Here is a 23,183-nt window from a genome sequence, read left to right as displayed (position 1 = left end):
GTAGTGAGGGACTCACATTACTCATGTGCAATGGCACAGATTACAACTTCAGGTTGCATACAGTGACATACATTGGGTGAAGACTTAAGCTCACCTATGAGCCAAACTCTCTGTAGTTGTGCCATCACCTGTGGGACGCTGCTATTCCTCAACACATAGGCATCATGCACAGATCCAGGAAACTTGGCAGTGACGTGGGAGATGTATTGATCAGCAAGGCACACCGTCTGGACATTTATAGATTGGTAACTCTTCCTAATTCTGTAGACCTGCTCATTTGTCTTGGGTCCAGTCAATGGCCCCCATCACATGTGGTAAGTGTCCCATGGCATAGAATCCAGCCTTCACAGTGGGCAAATCTTCACTTTGGGGGAATTAGATGTAGCTGCTCATGTGTTTTAGCAAGGCAGACAAAACTCTTTCAAGGACATTTAAAAGCATTGGCTTTGACATTCCTGCAGCCAAGCCCACAGTCATCTAGAAGGAACCACTTGCCAGGAAGTGGAGCACTGGCAGTACCTGTACTGCAGGGAGTATTGCTGTAGAGCTACGGATAGCAGAAATCAGATCTAGCTCCAATTGTTGACACAGCTCAGTAGTTGTGGCCCTGTCCAGACGATAGGTCATAATGATGTGCCATTCCTCCAGAGTAGCCAAGCCCAATAGGGGTCTTTACATGGGTGCTTACCTCCTACTCTGAAGTTGTATGTATCTAAGTAAGCCAAACATAAGATGTGTGTGACTATAGGAAGGATGGACACACAATATCACAGTACACAGAGCAGTCAAATCCGACTACACCAACAAGATTGTAAAGTGCACTGGTGTCCTCTATATGCAAACGGACTTCCTCAAATATACCAATACTTTTCATTGGCCATTGTGACTCACAGATGTAGTTGGAGTCATGTGTCACGATTAGTATCATCCTATTAGAAATGTCAGGTCAACTACTCTTCTGCCAGCAGTGCACTGGTATGAGATCTAATTTGAGTGCCAGAGTCTACAAGCAAGCCAAAGTATGTAGCGGACTGGAATTTTCTTGTTGTGTACTATCGGTACCTATGACGCACATTAAATTGTCTGCCATGCATACCAGCATGAGGAATTGACAACTGCCTGTTCTGTATGCAGGGACAGGTGGAAGTGACCTCACTCCGCAGGAATTTGTCGTCATGGCAGAATGGAGGTCTATAGAGCACAGGAACCAATGATGATCACCGGTGATGGTGTTCACCACCGCGGACGTGACCGCCATTTTCTCTGTCCCAGTTCACTTGATTCCTGACTTTCAACAGATCAACACCTCCATTGCATGTGCTGCTGTGTCCTGTGTCTGAAACCCATGATGGCCCGTGATACAGGGGAAAGGGCCCCAGCCTTCACATTGGAGGAGTTGGAGAAGCTTATGGATGGGGTCCTACCCCTGTATGGGCAGTTGTATGGGCCTCCAGAACAACAGTCCCTTATGGGTATGTTGGATGCAACATGGCTGTTTGAAGATGTATATGTGTGGTGGCAGTGTGTCATATGTGGAGTGTATTTTTGCTGCATGCAATGTGTATGCAGAGGTACGGGTCATGTGTGGGCTTAATGTGGGACCGATGCAGTATGTAAGCCATTGCTGTAACAGACTGGAGTTCATGGTGTCCATTCGTCTGTGTTCCCTATGCAGGTCAGCGCCCGTCAGAAGAAAGGGTTGCAGTGTATCATCAACAAGGACGTGCGGACCCTGGGGGTCTAGAGCAGGCAGAGCACCCACTGCAGGAACCGGTGGGAGGACCTGAGACGCTGGGCCCGGAAGACCCCAGAGGCCCAGATGGGGATGGCCTCCCAATGATGGAGAGGTGCGTGTTTGACCCTGACCCCCCCCTAATGGCCTGCATACTGGCACACTTGAGGGAAGCACAGCAGCCCAAGGGGGTGAGTACACACTGTGTGGAATTCTTTTTTGATGCCTGCCGTGTTCTATGGGTGCAAGGTTCTAGTCAGTGGATGCCCCAACATGTTGGTTTAGCTAATCTTGTAGCTAATGTGGGGTGCATGTATATTGGTTATTGGCAAGTAGCTGGCATACCATGGCAGACACAGCATAGTAAGTCCCAGTAGGTGTGCAGATGCTAGTGTTTGGGTTAATTCTGCTGTTGTTCCCAGGTAATGGTTTGACGTTGTGGTTCATACTGCACAGTGTTAGTCCCAGCGATGTGTATGCCATATGTGCTGTTGCTGTAATTGACCCTGTGCTCTCTTTCTTTCTCCCCCACCCTCTCTCCTTTTCTCATCCTGTCCTTGCGCGTGTTATCAACATCTGGCAAAGTAGCAGGGGCTCCAGTAGGTGGGGGAGCTGCAGCCCACGGGACCCAGGAGGCAGAGTCCACCAACCCTGAGGGGACCAGTGGGTTGGAGGGCAAGGGGAGCACCACGGGGGAGATAGAAGCTACAATATCTGACTCTGATTCCTCCTCTGATGGAGCTCCCTGGTGGTGTCAGATCCCTCTGAGAGCACATCAGCTACATCACCTTCTTCCACCCCCCACACCAGCACCACCCTCCCAGTAGCCCCCCGCCCAGTTTCCCATGCCCACTCACCCAGGAGGGTAGGTGTCTCCTTCGGCCCAGGCACCTTAGGCCTTGCCCCAGTCAGCCCTTATACCCTCACTGAGGAGGCTATTGACCTCCTGAGATCTGACTCTGTAGGGCAGTCAACCATATTGAATGCTTTCCAGGGGCTGGCATCCCAGATGCAGCAATGCAATGCTTACCTGGAGGGCACGCAGAGTGGCTTGGCTGCCCTACAGAAATCATTCCAGGCTCTGGCCTCCTCTTTGATGGCAGCAAGTGTCCCTGGTTCTTCCATCCCCCCTCCAACTACCTGTTCCCAGTCCCAAAGCCCTCTCCCCCCATTCATCCCACACACACAATCAGACCAACATGCATCCAAGACAACAGACAGGACTCGCGCAGACAAGCACAGTCACCACACTTCACACCACTTGCATACACACAGCCAACACACAGAAGCAGATACAAAAGCCACTGCCTCCACTGTCTCCCCCTCCTCCTCCTTCCTCACAGTCACATCAACACTCACAACTGCATGCACTGCATCTTCAGTCCCATATCCTGCCACCTGTATATCCTTACCCACAGTCACCACAACAGCAAGCACGCAGACTAGCACCCCATTCACCACGTGCGCAGTCACCACCACCACCATCACAACCACATGCAGCACACCCACCTCACTTGCAGACATCACCACAACATACATACACACGTCCTGTTTGTCATCCTCCACCCTGTCTGCCCACCCCATCCAACAACACATGAACACTCCCACTCAGACACTCAACAGCCATCTACCTCACACACGCACACTGTACATGCACCTGCAACCCAGTCCAGCACAACTACTCCTCCTACAACCACTCCCTCTACCTCCACTCCCAAACCTCCTCCCACAACATGGGACCTAATAACATTTCCTTGCCTGCCTTGACCTCTTCTCTCCTCCTCCCCCATCATACCTGAACAACTAAGGTCCCTCTCCCCCAGACCAGTATCTCCAGCTCCCAGTTGACTCATGTCCCTCCCCCTGCAGCTAAACCTGCCACTAAGGGGCACAAGACTGGCACTCTGCCCCCCCTGCTCCAAGCCAACACCTCCACCCCCTAAACAATGGAGCAAGGACCTGCCCCCTCCCAAACCCCTGTCCAAGGACCCTCCTCCCAAGAAACCTCACCCCCACCCCCTGGGGTGCCTGCCTACCATCAGCATAATGCCCCTGCCCAGTGGAGTGACTTGGGCTGTCAGGAGTCAGGTTGCCTGGGACTTTGCCCTGCAGGTTTTCCCATACATTGAACTGGCCAATGGCCCTTTCTGTATATAGTTTATTTATTTTATAGTGGTCACTGTTCCCAACGGAATACAGTGGTTGGACCAAAGGTATGTGTCCTGGCTTTCTCTGCTCCTGGCTTATCTTGTTGTTGAATTTCTCTGCAGATACTTCTTGGTGTGTGATATGTGTGTGTGGTGTATGTTGTGCGTGTGGGTGTGTCACTCTCCCTTCCCTCCCTTGTGTGTTAGGCGGCTGTACTCAGGTCGTCTTCGGCGTTGCTGCTCCTAGATACCATCACGTGGTATAGCATCAGTAGGACTTCCGGTTTGGGTTCCATGGTGGCTGCACACTCCTTTGTTTCCCTGGAGGTGAGTGTCTCCTTTATATGATTAGTTTCAGCCAGGCTTTTCATGGCAGTGGTCCCTCCCTGGAAATACTGGCGGTCTGCTAAGCCATAATATGGTGGGTGGGATGTGGTGTTCCACTAGCCTAAAGATGGAAATGGCTGTGGTCAGTGGATGGACCAAACTGGCGTTTCAAGTGGTACTTTGGCTGTCTACTGGTGGGATCAGCGCCATGGCAGTTTTCACGGCCAGCCTGACGACGGACCTACCGCTATCACCCGCATGGCGGTCAGCTGACCGCCAATGTAATAATGACCACCTTAATGTTTGAATTGGATTCAACAGAAAATAGTTTACATTATTTACTTCATCAGTTTTCTTATCAGTTTCATATTGTTCTGACTGTGATTCTTGTTTTTGTTCCTGTTATCTAAATGTTGCATTTTCAAGAGCACAGTAATTTGCTACTTGATCAGTATACTTATTTCCTGTGCTATGTCATCACTCGATTTATAGGGAACAGATTACACAACAGATATCTCTCTAGGTTTCTAGATTGCTTCCTGTAAATCCAGATTATTCAACCCATTTCATATGGGAGAACCAGAGGATGTCATGCAGCCTTTTTGTGACAATAACTCCCCAAAGTTGAGTACTACTCCAAGGCCATTCTGGTTGTCTGTATAAATTGTTACCCTCACTTCATTAGCTACAAAACAAGCTCTTGTTAGGGAGATTCTGCCACTTGTACTTACATTACATCAAACAAGTATGATGCTTCAACAGTTTCAGAAATAGAACATCCTGCATAAGCTGCTCTCAATTCTCATTGATGGTCTCTCAGATAAGAACCATTCATAAACCAACTCAGATCAGCAATTTCAAGGGAGGGGTTCATCTTTGAAATCTGGTCTTGGTTTGGTATACAAGTCTGTTACATTAATGCAGTCATGATAAGGATCATAACCTTCATCATTGCTTGGAATCCGAGCAGCATTGCAGGATTCAAGGTGTTGCACCTTCTGGTTGAAACATTTTCCGCTGCCAGTATTGTTTGCTCATACATTGTAAAGTGAATGCTTTACCGCTCCATGCTTTTGGACAAATGCTAAAAGTGCACACCCTTCTTTCACATGACAAAAAAAATCCTTGTTATCAGGTGTTCAGAGAGCAGGAACGCTACAGAGAATTTCTCTGAGCTTTTGTAGGATTTTCATGCATTTCCCATCAGATGGCACCGGGTCCTCTACATCACTATGAGTAAGCCCCAGTAAAGGCTTTGCAATCAGGGAAATATTTGGAATCCATCGATGAAAGTAGCCAACCACCCCCAAGAATATCCTCACTTCCATCTGAGTGGCTGTAGGATTGAACTTCATGATAGCACAAACGTGTTCTTTGGACACTTTACTTGCCCTTTTCTTTCTGTGGTGACCAATATAAATCACTTTTTAGAGTATTGCTATTATTATTATTGAGTTTTATAAAATGCACGGCTACCCATAAGGTTGCCTGGTGCTGGAGGACAGATATTGCAGCCTACAAGTGAGATCTAAAATAGGCAGGTTTTAAACCCTTTGTGGAAGGTTGGCAAGGAAGTGCCGCTTTTAAGAGTCTCAGGGAGAGCATTCCACAGCCTGGGACCCATGAAAGAAAACAAACAGTCCCCTATCCGGGCATGTTTAACTCTGGGCACTGTTAAAAGGAAGTCATTACTGGAGCAAAAAGTTTGTGAAGGGTAATAGGGCACGACTAATTTTTGCATGAACCATGGGCCTGAATTTGGCTTGATTTTGAACATAAAGCAGACTGTCTTAAAGTGGATGCCCTTGTCCAGGGTGAGTCAGTGGAGGCCACAAAGAAAATCAGGTACTGAAAAATGTTTGGGGAGTTGAAATGGGAGCCTTGCCACAGAATTTTAGAAAAGCTGAGGATACCTAATCACAGACTTACCTGTCCCCAGGTAAAGGATGTTCCAATAATTCAACAATGATAGTATCATGGCCTAAATAATGGTTCCCTGAGCGGAGAAGGGAGCTAGTCATAAGATCTTCTTCAGCCATTTCATAATGGCAAAACAAGAGGACGCAACCTAAGCTGCCTGTGGTTTTACGGACAAGGTGGAGTCCAGCCAGAAGCCCTAGTTATTCACCTTGTTAACTGGTTCAGGGAGTGCGCCCAATGTTGCAGGCCATGTTGCCATCCCCAAAGCTGGGGACTCATGCCCAGAACCAGAACCTTTGTCTTGGTTTTGTCTCTATTTAATTTTAGTGAGTTGAAGTCCATCCACATGGAAACATGGCTGAGGCAAGCAATAGATTGTCCACAAAGTAGTGCATCATTGTACTGGAAACATTATCATTGTCAGCAAGATGGTTCAAGAAAAATTGTATCCAACTTGCAATCTAATTTTGTCTTTGATGCCACCAAAAGGTCATCAATATCTTATACTAGCACCGAGTTGCAGGGCAGCTGCAAGTTCTCCAAACCTGACAAAAGACTGGGTGACTCTAAACTTTTCTGGGATATTATACCATACACGCATATTGTTGAGTAATCAAAAAGCAAGAAGATAATGATTACCCTTGTGAAGAGGAATGGAAAAGAATGCTTGGCATATGTCAGTGACTGTACACCATTAAGCATCTGCAGGAATTTGGACCAAAAATACAACAAAAGACTTGTCATCAAGCATTGTTCATGTAGCCAGCTTGGATCCAGGGCAGTCGAGGAAGGAAACGTCAAGCACTTCATGGTAAATACAAACTTTTCTTACTTCAATGGAGGCACTATGTATAAAAATAGGACCCTATGGCCTAATCTTTAATTGACTTTCTGGACATGTAGAAGGACTGTCAGAGGACAACCCACAGCTGTAGCTTATTGTGTACTACAGAGGTCTGCTTTGCTGCACCTGGAAGGACTACATTTTTGCACTGAATCTTGAGAGGCCTGACCTGCTTTTTGAGGCCTGTTCCACTGTTGACACCAGGACTACCATAGTGACTCCAAGGATTAGTTGGCTGGCCACGTCATCAGAGCCTCAGGGGCATAAAAGGATCCAACAATCTTGAACCTGCACTTGGACCAAGCCTGAGTGAGTTCTAACCTCCCCCCCAAGTTGTGCCTCCCCCTTCTAAAACCCCAGTGTTAATGCTGAAGATGCCCAGGTAGCCAAAATAAACAAAATAGAATTTTTAGCCAAAAATGTTCTGACAACTGAGAGAAGACCAGAACCAACCTGCTTGTCTATCCACCCAAGTTACATCTCCAGTTGGCTTGACTTTGCAGTAGCTTTCACTACGTTCTTCTCCGCAGCACCAAATCCTGTACAGCAGTCCTTTGCCAATGGGGTATCCAGCATTGTGGAACTCTTGTCTGCTACAGCCTCCAAACTTCGCCCAAATGAAGATTTTTGGCTTTCAAAAAGGAGGCTAGGGCCCTGATTGAGATTGTGGTAGACGGAGTGTCTCTCTCACAAACGTAATGGCTATACCATCCGCTGTTTCCATTATATTCTATTGAAATTGTAATACGGTGGAGGGACTAATTGTAATGTTTGTGATACAGTAACCTGTCAGTCAAGATCTAAATCAGGCCCTAAATCTGAATGTAGAATTCTTCACTGCAACTACATCCAGTTGCTCGCCAAATGACAATGCCTCCTCCTTGGACACCTCCCGCAGCCTTGCCCAGCTGAATTTTACTTTCTCAGACAACATTTTGCTGAAATTCTTTTCAGAGCCTGAAGGTAAGCACCAACCGGGCCCTATCCATATTTTGTATGCAACTCACACTTCATCATAGTTAGCCATATTTTTTTTACTTTGACCTAGTCTCACGCTACTAGATGTCCGTGGTTGAATCTTTCTTACTTTCTTAGTAGTTTTTACCTTAAACTTTAAACATTCATGACTCCTGTTCTATGGATTGGATTTGTGTCATTTGTGTGTCAAAAAGTTCAAAATTGGTGTGGGATATTTTTTGTGTTGTGGTTTTATGTTAATACTGTTTGTGTGTTCCATAAATACTTTATATATTGTGTTTAAATTAAGCCTGAATCCTTTTGTGCAAGCTATGAGAGTGTCAAGCACAGGGTACTTTAATGACTTTTATGCTTCACTCTGATGGAGCTTGTGGATGTTGCTTGACCAGGGATAACACTGTACTTGTCCAACAACCCAATTTCTCACACATGTAAACAGCTGAACTCATGACTCCTATTTTATTTTAATCTCTGAATCTGCAACTTGGGTTTAAATTGCAACACTGTCCATTGCACAATAATTCACACAATTCCTCCTGCAAAGCAACTTTATACTAAGAAAATTAACAGGACTCAAATCACATAGTACGAATTGGTGGTTATTTTCTTTTGACCCTATTTTAGCTGGAACATTTACTGAAACCTGATTAATAATCTGTTTCATTCTTATTGCCTCAACTTGGACTTTTTTTCCAGAGAGGGAAAGGTGTGGAACCTCCATGTAACGATCCATGGGGAAGGTAGTGTCACTTTTCATTACAAATGATACAGAGTGGCCATTTACTTCACCATCTATGTATGTTATACTCTACTCTACCTCGAGTACTGAACAAAACATGCATTTTATTTCTCATGTTTTGCTACCACAGTGGAGATATTGGCATGCTCTTATGGAACTGCCCTTGACTTTTGCACATTTTGCATAAGAGGGTGGGGAAGTGAACTTCATTTGTTTTCTGTTGCTTCTTGGGTACAAATCTTAATTGATTCAATCTTGGTTCTCTCTACATTTAAGCTTACAGTAGCCAATTTTTCAGCAGAAATAACAAGCAGTACTTTTCTTTAGCACATTTTCATTCACTTTTATTGCAGAACTGTTCACAAACCTCTACCTCTCCCTGGAACGTTTACCAAATACATGTCACTGTTCGTTCCAACTCCTGCTTACCTTGTGCTCCAAAATTCTAATTCACACCACAACTAAATTTATATCTGAATTCATAATCTGATTTTAGTGCCTCTCCGAATCTGTTTTGTCCGCACAATCTTCTCCTAAATCTTTTTCTGCTTTGCATCACTACAGTATATGGCATACTTCAGTATCTCATCAATACGTTTGGCCTGCCAACATATTACTCTCTGCTGGATATGTCAGCGAATTACCAGATGAAAACACAAAACAAAGGCTGAAACAAATCCAATAATGCCCTCTATTTCTGTCTCTTCAACTCCACTTTACTTACTATAAATACAAATGAGCAATTCGTATTATGCAGGCACTCACTCCTTCTGCTCTAGCATGGTCCTTTTTATTTTTAACCAGCTCACCTCTTTCGCTCTTCATTTTTAAATGTTGTGTTACTACTTTGTAGCTCTCCATAACCAGAGCACAGTTGGCCCTCTTAGGCTGAACGCTTGCTGGTTCCTCTGTTGGCAATCCAACAGCCACTTTCCATTATTTCCACAAATCTTTAGAAACAACAACCTCAAACAATGTATTCAAGTCAACCCATTGTAGATTCAAAATAGTCATTAACATTTTAACTTCTATGTGCCACTTGTTTGCTTCCTATCTCAATTTTGGAATTTGTTTTATCAAAGTATAGAGATCACCCCTTGTACATAATTCCTTTTAAGCGATTCTCACAAAGGAACTCGACAAAACCATTTTTGTCTTGGGCTTACTCATACCTACATGCACTTTCTAGTCTGTATCAATCTTTTTCTTTTTAGGGCCATGTTAGACCTGTCAGCCTTAGAGTGGTCTGCCGCTACACGTTTAGACCCTATTGGTCGACATTTGTTTTTGTTGTCCCTAGGACTCTGTTCACTTTACCTGTGCTAAAGTGTTTGTGCTTACCCCTCCAAACATGGTAAAATAGTGTTTCAAAATGGATTATTGGAAAGCATAGGTAAGTACCTACACTCAGCAATAGACCACTAACCTCCACTTAGGTCCAGTTAGGTCTCAATACATTAAACCCAGCACAACCTTTGGTACCTTGGAAATGAGCAATAAGGCTTCATTTTGGAGCCTTGTGTGTAAAGCATTTAAACATAAAACACAATACAAATACAACACCAATTTATAAAAATAGATTATATTTTTATCTTTAAGATTAACACCAAAACAATTAAAATCAGATAAGGGGAACCAAAGATATGAATTTTTAAATAATTACTGTTTTCTAGTTCATAGGAATGAAAAGTGCCAATCTGGTCATCTGGTCGCACCTCGACCGGGGCAAAGTCAAAGTTTAAATCCGACTGCGATGGAGCCCTGCTCAGCTACAGCAAGCGGGAGGCCTCAGTGAAAGGTTTACCTTCGGACTCAGTCGTTTTCTTGAAGATTTTGTTAAAAGTCGCCAGTCCGATCCGCTCCCCTGGAGCCCTTCCTCGGATACACCCGGGCATAGCCCTCAGTGAATATTTCTGCGTTTGGACTTAGATGATTTTTCAAGATGACAATCCTTTGACCGGGCCGAACCTGAATCTTGATCCGACGTCCTGCCTGAGAGGTCCTGGTCAACTTTCTAAGTTTGTTTGGAAGTTTTCTTCACAGGGAAGAACCTGCAAGTCAGGTCGGGTCGCAGTTGAGGTAAGCCGGATAGAGTTGCCGTGGTAGGTCAGTCCCTGTATGGAATTTTTTTCCAAACTTCTGGATCTTCTTTCAGATGTTCTTTTAATGTTCTTTTGTTGTCCACAGCTCACCCCAAGGTTCCAGAATCTCTGAGTTGCTCCTTGAGAGGGTGGACGCCAACTCCCAGAATGCACCTGGCTCGAACTTCAAAACAGCCACTGGACAGTGGTCAGCTGGTCAGTTTTGTCAGGATCTGAGGCAGGTGACTGTGGTTAGCAATTTTTCACCTGTAGCAAACAGGGAGTCCCTCCTTGAAACAGTTGAAGCCAGGCAAAGTCCTTCTTGTGGTGGAGCCCAAGTGTGCAGCTGGTGCAGTCCTTCAGAGTGCATTGTCCAGGTGCAGGTCAGAGGTCCAGTAGGGCAGTCCTTTTTCTTCTGACATTCTTCGATGCTATGATCTGGGGTGAACTGAGGTGTGGGTGCATCTCTGCCATATATATCCTTGCTACTGGGTGAAAATCAGGGGGCTCTTGGTTCTCCAATCAGATGAAGGGTCCTTCCCCCTGTGATGACCACTTCATGGGAAGTGTGGCAAAAAATCAATCCCAGGGAGCAAAATTCTTCAAAAATCAATCACGGCTGAAACTGATTTTTGGAGGTTATATCTGGCAGAGCCCACTCACTTGTGTGGCTAAAAATCTTAAAAGCACCCCTCTTCTGCCCTCTCCTTATTTAAACAAGAGGGTGCCTAATTGTCTGGGGTTGCAGGATGTGAGGGAGGTGCTGGGCTACTCCAAATGTCCTTCCCCGCCTTTAAAGACCAGTTTGGCATCCCTCCCACTTCCTGCTTCTCCATCTGCTGAGGGGAGTTCTCTTCCCCTAGGCACATCTCTTTGTGTTCAGCCCAGGCCACTTCACACCTCATCTAGACAGCCTGGCCAGGCTGGCAGAGGCTGGCCAGTCAGAGCAGAGCACTACAGGGCTAACGTTTTCAACTTTTTAGGTAGAGTTTTAAACTCTTCACCTGAACAAGTTATATTAAATCCAACAATTGTAAGTTGTGGGATTTATTATAACAATCAATTTGATACCAAACGTGATGTATCTGACACTTAAGGGGACTTTGTAAAATTAAAATAAAGTCTCCCCATTTTAGCCACTACAGTGAGGGAAAAATGAATTTGGCTGTTTTACCTCACCAGGGCTTATAAAACTTTTTTATAAGGTCCCTGCTTAAAGGGCACATGACACCCAACCCTAGGGGCACATAGGGCACACCTCAGGGGTGACATATGTACAAAATAAGGTATTTTAAGACTTTGGAAGTACTTTTAATTTCAAAGTCGAATGTGCATGTAACTTTAATTTAAAAGCAGCCAGCAAGACAGGCCTGCCTTTAAAAGTACCATGGGCACCTCAGCAGTGCACCTATGAGGGCACTACCTATGTTGGGGACCCTAAATCTACATGACCTACCATATACTAGGGACTTATAGGTAGATTGACATAGCCAATTATAATTAGCATAATTTGCATACTTATTTTATTCAGTACCCAGTGCACCCTCAGGGTCAGGAAAACATCAGCAAAAAGGGAAAAATGGGGGCAAAAAGTTAGGGGGCTTCTGCAATCCACCCTGTTTTCTAACAAATAGTTTTATACCTGATTGGCACATTTATTGAACTTATAAGTTTCTAGTGAAGTGGTACAATATGGACCCAGAGCCTGTCAATTAAATGCTACTAGTAGACCTGAATAACTTATTGTGCCATCCACTTAAGTAGGCGTTAAAATGTTTGCTGCCTGTATGCAGTCTAAAATTGCCAATGTAAACCTTTTACCAATCCTAAAACTTCCTTTTTAATATAGGTAAGTCACTCCTAAGTTAGAGGCTAAACAGCCCACAGTGAAGGGTGCAATGTATTTAAAAGATTGGACTTGTACTTTTAAGTTTTACACGTCCTGATAGTGAAAAACTCACAAATTTGTTTTCAATACTTTGAGGCCTCCCTGTGCCATAGGAAAACACTGCAGTACCTTATTACATTTTCCAGGTGATAATGTTTGTTTAGGAACAGATAGAAATAATCTAGCGCCTTGAGACCCTCACGGGTGAGTAGCGCGCTTTATAAATGTTTTTTTTATTTGATTTGATTTTGAAATATAATGTTTGGTCTCTATTGAATTGTTATTTAAAATCATACTTATTAGCAAAGTTAGATCTCAAGTTACAATTCCGAAAATGTCACTTTTATAAAGTTTGCATTTTTTTGTCCTAAACATTTGGTGCCTGCAGCCTGTGTCAAATAACTGTGAACAGTTGAGCTTTGGCCTTTTGGATTCCTCCCAGGCTATGAGACAAAGGGGAACTAGGGGGCATATTTATACTCCGTTTGCGCCGGAATTGCGTCGGTTTTTTTTTTACGCAATTCCGACGCATAACTAACTCCATATTTATACTTTGCCGTTAGACGCGTCTAGCGCCAAAGTCCATGGAGTTTGCGTCATTTTTTAGCGTGGACACCTACTTTGCGTTAATGATATGCAAGGTAGGCGTTCGCGTCTAAAAAATTGACTCCGAGGCAAGTGCGCCGTATTTACACTCCCGGGCAAAATTCACGCCCGGGAGTGGGCGGGTCAAAACAAATGACGTACGGCCGCTTTTGCGCCGTTTTTTTGCGCCTGCAAAAGGCAGGCGTTAAGGGACCTGTGGGCTCTGAAGGAGCCCAGAGGTGCCCTCCCATGCCCCCAGGGACACCCCCTGTCACCGTTGCCCACCCCAGGAGGACACCCAAGGCTGGAGGGACCCATCCCAGGGACATTAAGGTAAGTTCAGGTAAGTCATTTTTTATTTTTTTTTGTGGCATAGGGGGGCCTGATTTGTGCCCCCCTACATGCCACTATGCCCAATGACCATGCCCAGGGGACAGAAGTCCCCTGGGCATGGCCATTTGCAAAGGGGGCATGACTCCTGTCTTTGCTAAGACAGGAGTCATTTCTATGGGGGTTGGGAGTCGGAAAAAATGACGCAAATCGGGTTGAGGCGAAAAATTTGCCTCAACCTGACTTGCCCCATTTTTTGACGCCCAAGCCCCATATCCCCCTACGCCGGCGCTGCCTGGTGTACGTCGTTTTTTTCCACGCACACCAGGCAGCGCCGGCGGCTAACGCCGGCTAACGTCATTGATTAAATACGGCGCCCGCATGGCGCTTCAGAATGGCGTTAGCCGGCGCTAATTTTTTTGATGCAAAACTGCGTTAGCGCAGTTTTGTGTCAAAAAGTATAAATATGGCCCTAGATATTGGCAAAGTGGACCATCCTGCTAGGATAGGAAGGCCAGGCCTTTCCCTGCCCTATTTACTTTTCAAATGAGTTGCTTTGGCACAGTCATAAAAAACTTCACACCAGTCTTTTGTCACCTTAGGCACCTGAGAATCTGGACAGGGTGGAAGAAAGTTCCACGACCATTTGTGGGGGGAAACTCTTGAAGTTTCTTCCACTTCAAAGCTGGCAACAGGGATACAAATAGAACGCTCAGACCCACTCTTCAATTCAATCCTACACCTATGGGGTATACACAGAAGGCCTGCCTTGTACTTTTTAGGACTTCCCTGATGCTCCTAAAGAACTGCCTTGTTGATTGAGGACTGCCTCACTGCTTGAATCCATGACTACCAGAGTGACTCCAAGGACTATTTCACTGACCCCATGTTCTGAGCTACAGGGACAAAAAAGCTCTAAAAACATAAACCCTACACCTAAGTGATTCTTACCCTTTAAGTAGTGCCATCCCCAAAGTCCTGGACTCTTGGAAGTGGTGCTAAAGGTAAATTAATAACTCATAAAGCTTGGGACTTAGAAAATGTTAATCTAGAAAGTGCTCTGAGAACTGAGAGGAGATCAGTATCTACCTGCATGCTGATCAGTCTAAGTGGATCGTAGGTCGGTCTGACTTTGTGGTAGCTCCCACTATGGTCTTCTCTACAGCAGCACATTCTGTTCATTGGCACCTTGCAGAAGGGGTATCTGTTGTTTTGGAGCCCTCGTTGGCTACAGCCTGCAGCTTCGTCATGCTGGAGACAAAAAAGTGACAAAGTCTGAATGTAAAAATCTTCACCATGACTTCATCAATCAATCTATCAATCAATCAGTAATTTGTTAAGCGCGCTACTCACCCAGTAGGGTCTCAAGGCGGTGGGGGGGGGGTGCTACTGCTCGAAGAGCCAGGTCTTGAGGCACTTCATGAAGGTCAGCAGGTCCTGGGTCAGACGTAGGTTGACAGGGAGGGAGTTCCAGGTTTTGGCAGCAAGGTGGGAGAAGGATCTGCTGCCAGTTGTGGTTCGGTGGATGCAGGGGACGGTCGCAAGGGCAAGGTTGGCGGAACAGAGCTGCTGTGTTGGGATGTGGAAGTTGAGATGCCCGTTGAGATAGGCAGGTCCGGTAGTCGTGGAGAGCCTTGTGAGCGTGGATCAGGAGTTTGAAGATGATCCTTTTGTTGACAGGGAGCCAGTGGAGGTCTCTGAGGTGGGCTAAGATGTGTTTGTGGCAAGGGAGGTTGAGGGTGAGTCGTGCTGTGTTCTGGATGCACTGTAGTTTCCTCTGGAGCGTGGCTGTTGTTCCCGCATAGAGAGCGTTGCCGTAGTCCAGTCTGCTAATGAGGGCATGGGTGACCGTTCTTCTGGTTTCAATGGGGATCCATCTGAAGGTCTTGCGAAGCATGCGAAGGATGTTAAAGCATGAGGATGTGACGGCATTGACTTGCTGGGTCATTGAGAGCGATGAGTCCAGTATGAAGCAGAGGTTGTGTGTGTGGGTGGTTGGCATTGGGGCAGATCCCAGGGTGGCTTCCTGACGATGACACTTACTCCTCGGACATCACTGGCTGCCTTTCTGCACTGGACTGCATCTTCTCAGATATTTCTCTTCAAAATGTCTTCAAAGTTCAAAAGAAAGTCAAGACCAGACCCAATTGACCTTATGTATCCATACAGTGTTCCATAGTGGTCAGTCATAACTTTCAACTTTACTCTGATCCCACTGACTAGATGTCCGTGGTTGGCACTTTGATCTTTTAGGTACTACTTTTCACTGGAAACTTTAAAAACTCATACCTTCAATTCTACTGATTGGATTTTTGTTGTTTTGGTGTCAAATCATTTAATACAAGTTTCTCTATTTTTCTAACTTAATGTGGGATTTTTCTGATGTTGGGTTTTCACTGTATTACTGTTTGTGCACTTCTTAAATACTTAAGTCAGAGCCTCTAAGTTAAGCCTGAGTGCTTTTGTGCCAAGCCTCCAGGGGATTAAGGACAGGTTAATTTAGTGACTTTAGTGATTCACCCTGACAAGGATTGTGGTTGTTGTTTGAGAAGGATTTTCACCACTTTCAAGCAAAAACCCAATTTCTAATGTAAATGGACTGCAAAATGTGTCTGCTAAATATTTGAGGTGATCATGAGCTTTATTCGCACATCTTGCTGCTTCTTTGATGAAATATCTCAATTGAATTAAGTTATATACAAGCTTTTTTGTGACTAGTGTAGCTTGCTAAAGCTCCTCGAGTTCAATTTTTAAATTAGCAATATTAATTTTTCTCTTCTCAGGTGGTGTAGTAGCTATAGCTTCAACACCAGAGAGCACTGTATTCAGAGAAGTAGTAAGACCACTAGGACCAGGTAAATTCAACAATGCACTCTCAAGAAGAACACTTATTTCTGGAGTACTCTTGCCTAGTTTGCTCCCACCTGGGTCAGATACTGTTGGCATCTGTGCATAGAATTTAAAAGGACATTCAGAAAATGATCCTCCTCATCTGAACCAATCTCTTCATCTCTTTTTTTTATTTTAATTTTTAGAACTGCCAATCGTCCTTGTGTTGTATTAATTACCACCCTCATACACTGCATTGTATCCTCTCTCTTTGTCTTTGTTCTATAAGCCCTACTTGGATCGTAATCAGTGGCTCACTGAGTTTCTAAACTGCTTCTCAATTTCATTTATTTTCTTTTTTATGTGCACTTGATCTTATTCATTTAATCCATCAACATGTCTAGGTCTAGGTTGCACCTTTCTCTCACGCATTGCATGTCTGGCAAAATCCAGCTTTGTACTATTTAAAAGGTATCCTCTGAAGAAATTAAATTTCCTTGTCACTATAAGTGAACTTATCTCAGTCTTTTAACCACACACACACACCTACAAAGCTATGCATCTGTCATCATTTTAAATGCAGGAAAGCCTCCAGGAGAAATAATCTCACCCTCCATAACAGAAACACTAGGAGTTTTTTTAGTACAGCAACCATTAGTCTCACACAAAATATTCAGAAAGCTCACAAAAATTAACAAACGAGCAAAGAAGCAATTCAAGGACAATTATGGAAAATGTCAACCAATCACATCAGAACTCATAGCTGCAACTAACAGATGACAGTGCGACTTGTGATGATGTCTCACCAACTCTCAGCATCTATCCACTAATTGCAGAGCAACTGTCCGGTAAATGAAAATCAACGAAATGCCTAATGCTACCAAAGCACACACAAACAAACAAAGAAGCATATTTAAGAAATGTGGCCACTTTTCTTACACCCGTTAGTGCCTCCCTAATGCCACCATGTGTGTGACATATTTAATATATGGCACACAATGGTGGTAGTTAGGGAACTAGCATAAGAACTGTTGACGCTAGTTTGGTGCATTGCAGGATTAGCATCAACAATTTTGACGGTAATCCTGCAAAGCACCCAGAGGCCCTTTGAAGCCAATGGGAGCCTCCTTTTAATGCCTGCTCTAAATAGGCGTTAAAAATCCCAGAAACAATGATGCAAAGAAATCTGTTTGATTTCTTTGCGCCATTTTTACGGCACCCCTAATGCAGTAACTCCCCCTTTGCATACATTATGCCTTGCGCAGGCATAATGTAGCGCAAAGGGTTACAAAGTGAGGCAATGCATGCATTGCGTCACTTTGTACATATTTTGTGGCATTTCTGCCCTTCTAACGCAACATTAGCGTAAACAAAATGACGCTACTGTATTGTTAGACTGGTGCTAGGCCCTCTTAAATCTGTCCCAAAGTTTCTTCCATGACTTTAAAAACAGGGAAAAAAATATCTCTGAAGAGATTTTTTATCTTCTCTCTTTGTCCCACTTCTGAAACTAAAGCAGTGGGAGCACCACCTTATAGATAATCTGCATGACAGTGGCACACCAAGGTTGCGGTGGTTGGGTGCGGTGTTAACCTAACAGTCTATGATGAAATGAGCCCCACAGAGAAGATTCAAACAGTATTTCAAAAATACAATCAAATAGAATGGACTGAGACAAAAAGGGAGTTTGAGGTTAGACCAGGGGTCTTCAAACAGGGAGGTGGGCCCCCAAAGGGGGGGCCTCAAGTGATCCCAGGGAAGGTGCCAGGCTTCGCTAAAAGAAGCATTATGCCAATAAAAGGGCTTTATTTTAAGCTGGAAAATATTGGGCCATTACTAGAATCTTAAGTCATTTATATACAAGCCAGGAGTATGTCTTAAAAGAGAAGGGACTCCAAATACTATTCAAAACCTGTACTCCTACTTTTAATAACCACACTGTGAATATGTTTATAAGTTAGCAAGACCTGCCTAACCAGAAAGGTATTTTTGGCATCATGTATTTGATTGTATTTAAAACAGTATCAGAACTTCACTGTAATGTTTAATAAGTCCACACATATTTAAACATTGCCAATTTACTAGAATATTTATGAAAAAATTTGCAGACGGCCCTGATAAAACATTTTTCACTTGGGGGGCGCCGTTAAAACGTCTGAAAAACACTGGTCTATGGGTTTTGAGACTGCATTGTGTAAGGAATGGCACAGCCGTATTCAGGTGCAAGTGTCAGCTTCTCCCACCACTCTAGCCCTGGAAGACCCATCACGATAATCAGGGCACACCTCAGCTCCCTTTGTGTGACTGTCGAGGGTGAATTCACAACCAGCCCAACTGTCATCTAGACCCAGACGTGTATTTCACAGGCAAGCAGAGGCACAAATAGGTAAGCAAGAAAATGCCCACTTTCTAAAAGTGACAATTCCAAACACACAAGGTAAAAACAGCTTTCACTAAAAGATGTATTTTTAAATTGTGAGTTTAGAGCCGCCAAACTCCATATCTCAGAAAACATTGCGATGGTGTTCACCAGGGGGGGCCCTGCACTGCCCATGGCAAGTGCATGGGCAGTGCAGGCGCCCCCCTGAAACCTCTGCTCCCGTTCTCCGCCAGCCTTTCCATGATTGAACTCTCAGAGAAAATTACAATTTTATCCAAATTCAAAGTACAATACTGAAATTAGGCGAATGCAGTAGTTTTCTCTTTAAAATGCATAGAAGTAATTTGCAATAAAGGCTCTTAATTACAGAATACAGGTCTGCCAACTCGTGGGGAGGTTTCTGCCAGCCTGACCTGGTTGATCGGCATAATCTTGAAATAGAGCATTCCTGCCAGTCAGACCAGCGGGAACAGTGGTAAGAGATAGAACTAGGCTTCCTCAAATGAGCCAGGTGCTATCTTGTAGTACAGAGGGGGCCAACCAGCACCCTCAGAATGTACACTATCTGCAAAGCAGACAGCGTGCATTCCAAAGGGTGCTGTGCACAGGGTCCCCTTCACTGCCAATGTAATGGGCATGGGCAGTGGAGGGGCCCTCCTGTGGCCCCTGAGCTTGTTCTCCGCCAGCCTTTTCATGGTGGGGAAAACGCCATGACAAAGACTGGTGGAGAACAAGGTTATAATCAGCAGGGCGGCGCGGAGTTCAGCACTGCCCTGGCTGATTACAACCAAGAGACCATCACCCCATCAGGATCATGGATCCTGCTGGAGCCGGCAGTCGGTTGGCAGGCCATCCACCAAACTTGTAATGTGAGATCTTTCTGCTAGCGCGAGGCTGGCGGTCTTGTGACCGACAGCCTCTTAATGAGGCCCTAAGACTCAAGTGTGGAGCCAATCAGTAGGAAATCAGACAGCATCCCTAGAGGCTCTAGAAAGAGTCGCCTCACCCCAAATTCAGGTATGTATAGAGCCATTTGTAGTAAAGAAAATCAAAAAAGAGGCGCTAGACAAGGATGACTGGTAAGAATCCAAAATGGCAACCAAAAACTAGCAATTCTAGCACCCCTAAGGCAGATTCAATTTATGTATTGACACAGGGTCTATTACACACCACACAGTTTGTGACAGAAGGGAACGATCTGGAGACTGGAGTGCCTCCGCTGGTGAGAGCCTGAAGGCTGTTGGATACATATCACTTGGAAATGCCTGAGCAATCAACAATACTGGGGTGGAATCCTTTCCACAGTTGGGTGTGACCCAAAAAATAACTGGGAGTTTTCCAGGGATGGGATGCCTCTAGGGGCAACGTATTCTGGTAGGGGTAGGGTGCGTACTTGCTAAATGAGACATTGCTAAACATTGGAGATCCAAGACACCCCAATCTAGGAATGGTTGAGAGGGATGGATTGCTGTGCACTTACTAGGGAGGCAGTCTGCAAATCGTCAAGCCAACTGCAGACACATGCCAAAATATTAGGCCGGGTTTGGATCATTGTCAGATCTCATGAACATAAACAGGAATGGTGGATTAGGGTCCTCAGACACTTCAAAATGCAGTGGTGTTTGGTGAGGAGGTGGGGAGAGGAGAGAGGGTGGCTACAAAATAGTCAGACTGTCCTACTTTGTTGTAAAGCAAGGGGAATGGAGTGTGTCTTGGTAGTAACTGATGTATCAATTATTTAGTTTCATAAATATAAAACAATACAATTTTTTTTATTATCAAATCATAGACAAAGAAAGTCAGTACGATATGAGCATCATTACAACAAATCACAATTCATATTTTTTGAAACTTCACATAATATTACCATCTATACACTAACCCACTACATGAATATTCTTTTGCCCTTTTTGACCTGATGTCATCTGGAGTTATTACAACAAACTAGCTACATGAACACAGAAAACTACTGTGAATGAATGCAATCTATGTTCAAGGAGGAATAGCCTAGGAATTTAAGTGATCTGCTTCTTCCAGCGAGTTCTTTGAGAACAATATGCCATACAACTAAACAGTGTACATCTTGCTGCATTTAGCATCAAAACAGAGATATAAACAGAGAATGATCTCTAGTGAGAAATCCATTTAAAAGAAACATGATATTGAGTCCGGAAGCCTAGTTTTACTCTAACCCCAAAAACATATTTAAACACATCGTAATTATTTTATTTCAATTGCAATAGCTCCGTGTCAATACATATGCATGATTGCAAATGACTAAAAACTGATAATTTTGCCTATTTTATTTAAAATACACAAAAGCATCCTCACCCTCATGAATCAACTTTTTATGTTTAATGGGTCCCAAATAATGAAAGCCCCTGTAGACAGGAAACACTCTTTAATATTATTTATATACATCAATAGTGCCCATGCCAATTTTAGATCTCCACGTTGTGCTTCAAACCAACATATATGTGATAGGTAATTGCTCAATCCTCCAGGGAAGTTTGTTTAAAATTTTAATAGATATATTCCAGCCATATGTGACCTTGGTAATTTCAATGCACAGTAGATTCTACATTCCATCAAAGGTTTAAGCTTCTTTTTAGGCATACACTCTCCACAGAATCTATATTGTCACTTCATCTAAACTGAATAATTCAGAACCATAAAGTGTGCAAAAATGCTTTCGTAAGTGGAGTAGGAGGCAACCCACCATACAAAGAGTTGAACTTCACTAAAGAACTACCTTGTAGTGTTGATTTGAATTTGATAGCCCTTATTTGCTTAATCCATTTTAAAATCACCCTACAAAGCACCCCTAAGTATTTATATGATTTGACGTCCTCAATTCTAATATTATCTTACAACCAACTAAAAGAAGAGACTTTTTATCAAAAATTAACATTTTGTTTTTTCCATATATTAACTTTTAAATCAGTTTTCCCAAACAATTTTGAATCATAACCAAATGTTTAAACCAACAAACTTTTGTGACCCACCTATCTTTAATGGACATGAGGTGGTCGTGTTTTTATTGTAACCAAAGCATCCTGTGATAGTAATTTACAGACTGTGCATTTTCCAATGAAATGGTCACTAAATTTACATATACAAACTGTTTTAGGGATCAAACCATACTGCATACGAATAATGTGTGGAAATCAAGTTTCAGTGAATATTTATCATATGTGCATCACCAACTAAATTGTCTATATTTGTTTTTATCCAATAAAATTTTTCGTCTCCATCACACTTTAGAAATACAAAAAAAAAGAGTTGAATTTTTGCTTTCCAAACTGGTGAATGATTGTAAGTGCATCACAATCTCAGCATACAAGGAAAAAAACATGGGAGGAACAGCCAAACTATGAAATTCATTACCCCCCAATCATAAGATACTTCGATAACCATTTTATCTTCAGAAAATTACTTGAGAGCTGCCTCTTCCCTACATGACATGACTACATAATCATTATACTCAAAATACAAAGGTAAGCAATAGTATGCAACAGACACCAAAGACACATGCAGTTGTAAACTCTGATTATTTATATGTACTCAAACATATGTGTTTATTGTAACAATATATATATTGCTTATAATATATATATATATATATATATATATATATATATATATATATATATATATATATACATATATATGTATATATACTGTATATATATGTATATGTATATATATGTGTGTATATATATATATATATATATATATATATGTATATACATATTCTTTTATAATAATGATGCTTAACAAATGTATATATTATTATAGTTTAAATAAATGCACTCCTTATATTTGTACTTAACATGTTGTATAGATCATTTAATAAATAACATCTTATTTGACTACATGCTTATGGGTCTCTATTAATTAGGATCACATACATAACTACATATAAACACTCATACACATAAAGTTTGTGTAAATGTAAACTAATCAATGCATTCATTACTTAAAAATATTGTAAGTATAAAAATTGTAAAACAAATGTACAAAAGTTTAATACAGACATGTATCTATATACACATGCACACACATACATAGATAGACACTTATTTCAAGAAAAAAACCACAAACACAAATATATATATATATATATATATATTAGCATTGTACCATTTAAGCAATAGTTCTCCTTTAAGTATACCTGTGACAACTGAATGGCATTTGGTAATCAAAAGGGCTCCAAAATGTGCCTGTCATGAAAATGAATCAACAACTACCAAAAGAGTAAAGGTCTGTCTGTGATGAGAGAGATGCGATGATGTTGAATGACAGAACATGCCAGGGTTTCTCTGGGGTAATAGGTGGTTGCCATTAGCAATTCACCAGGCTTTTCACTTGGTACGTCAGTATTTGCACTTACCACACATGTT

This window comes from Pleurodeles waltl, chromosome 7, assembly GCF_031143425.1.
Source record: "Pleurodeles waltl isolate 20211129_DDA chromosome 7, aPleWal1.hap1.20221129, whole genome shotgun sequence".
In the NCBI taxonomy this organism is placed as follows: domain Eukaryota; kingdom Metazoa; phylum Chordata; class Amphibia; order Caudata; family Salamandridae; genus Pleurodeles; species Pleurodeles waltl.
Note: the sequence above shows the minus strand (reverse complement) of the source record.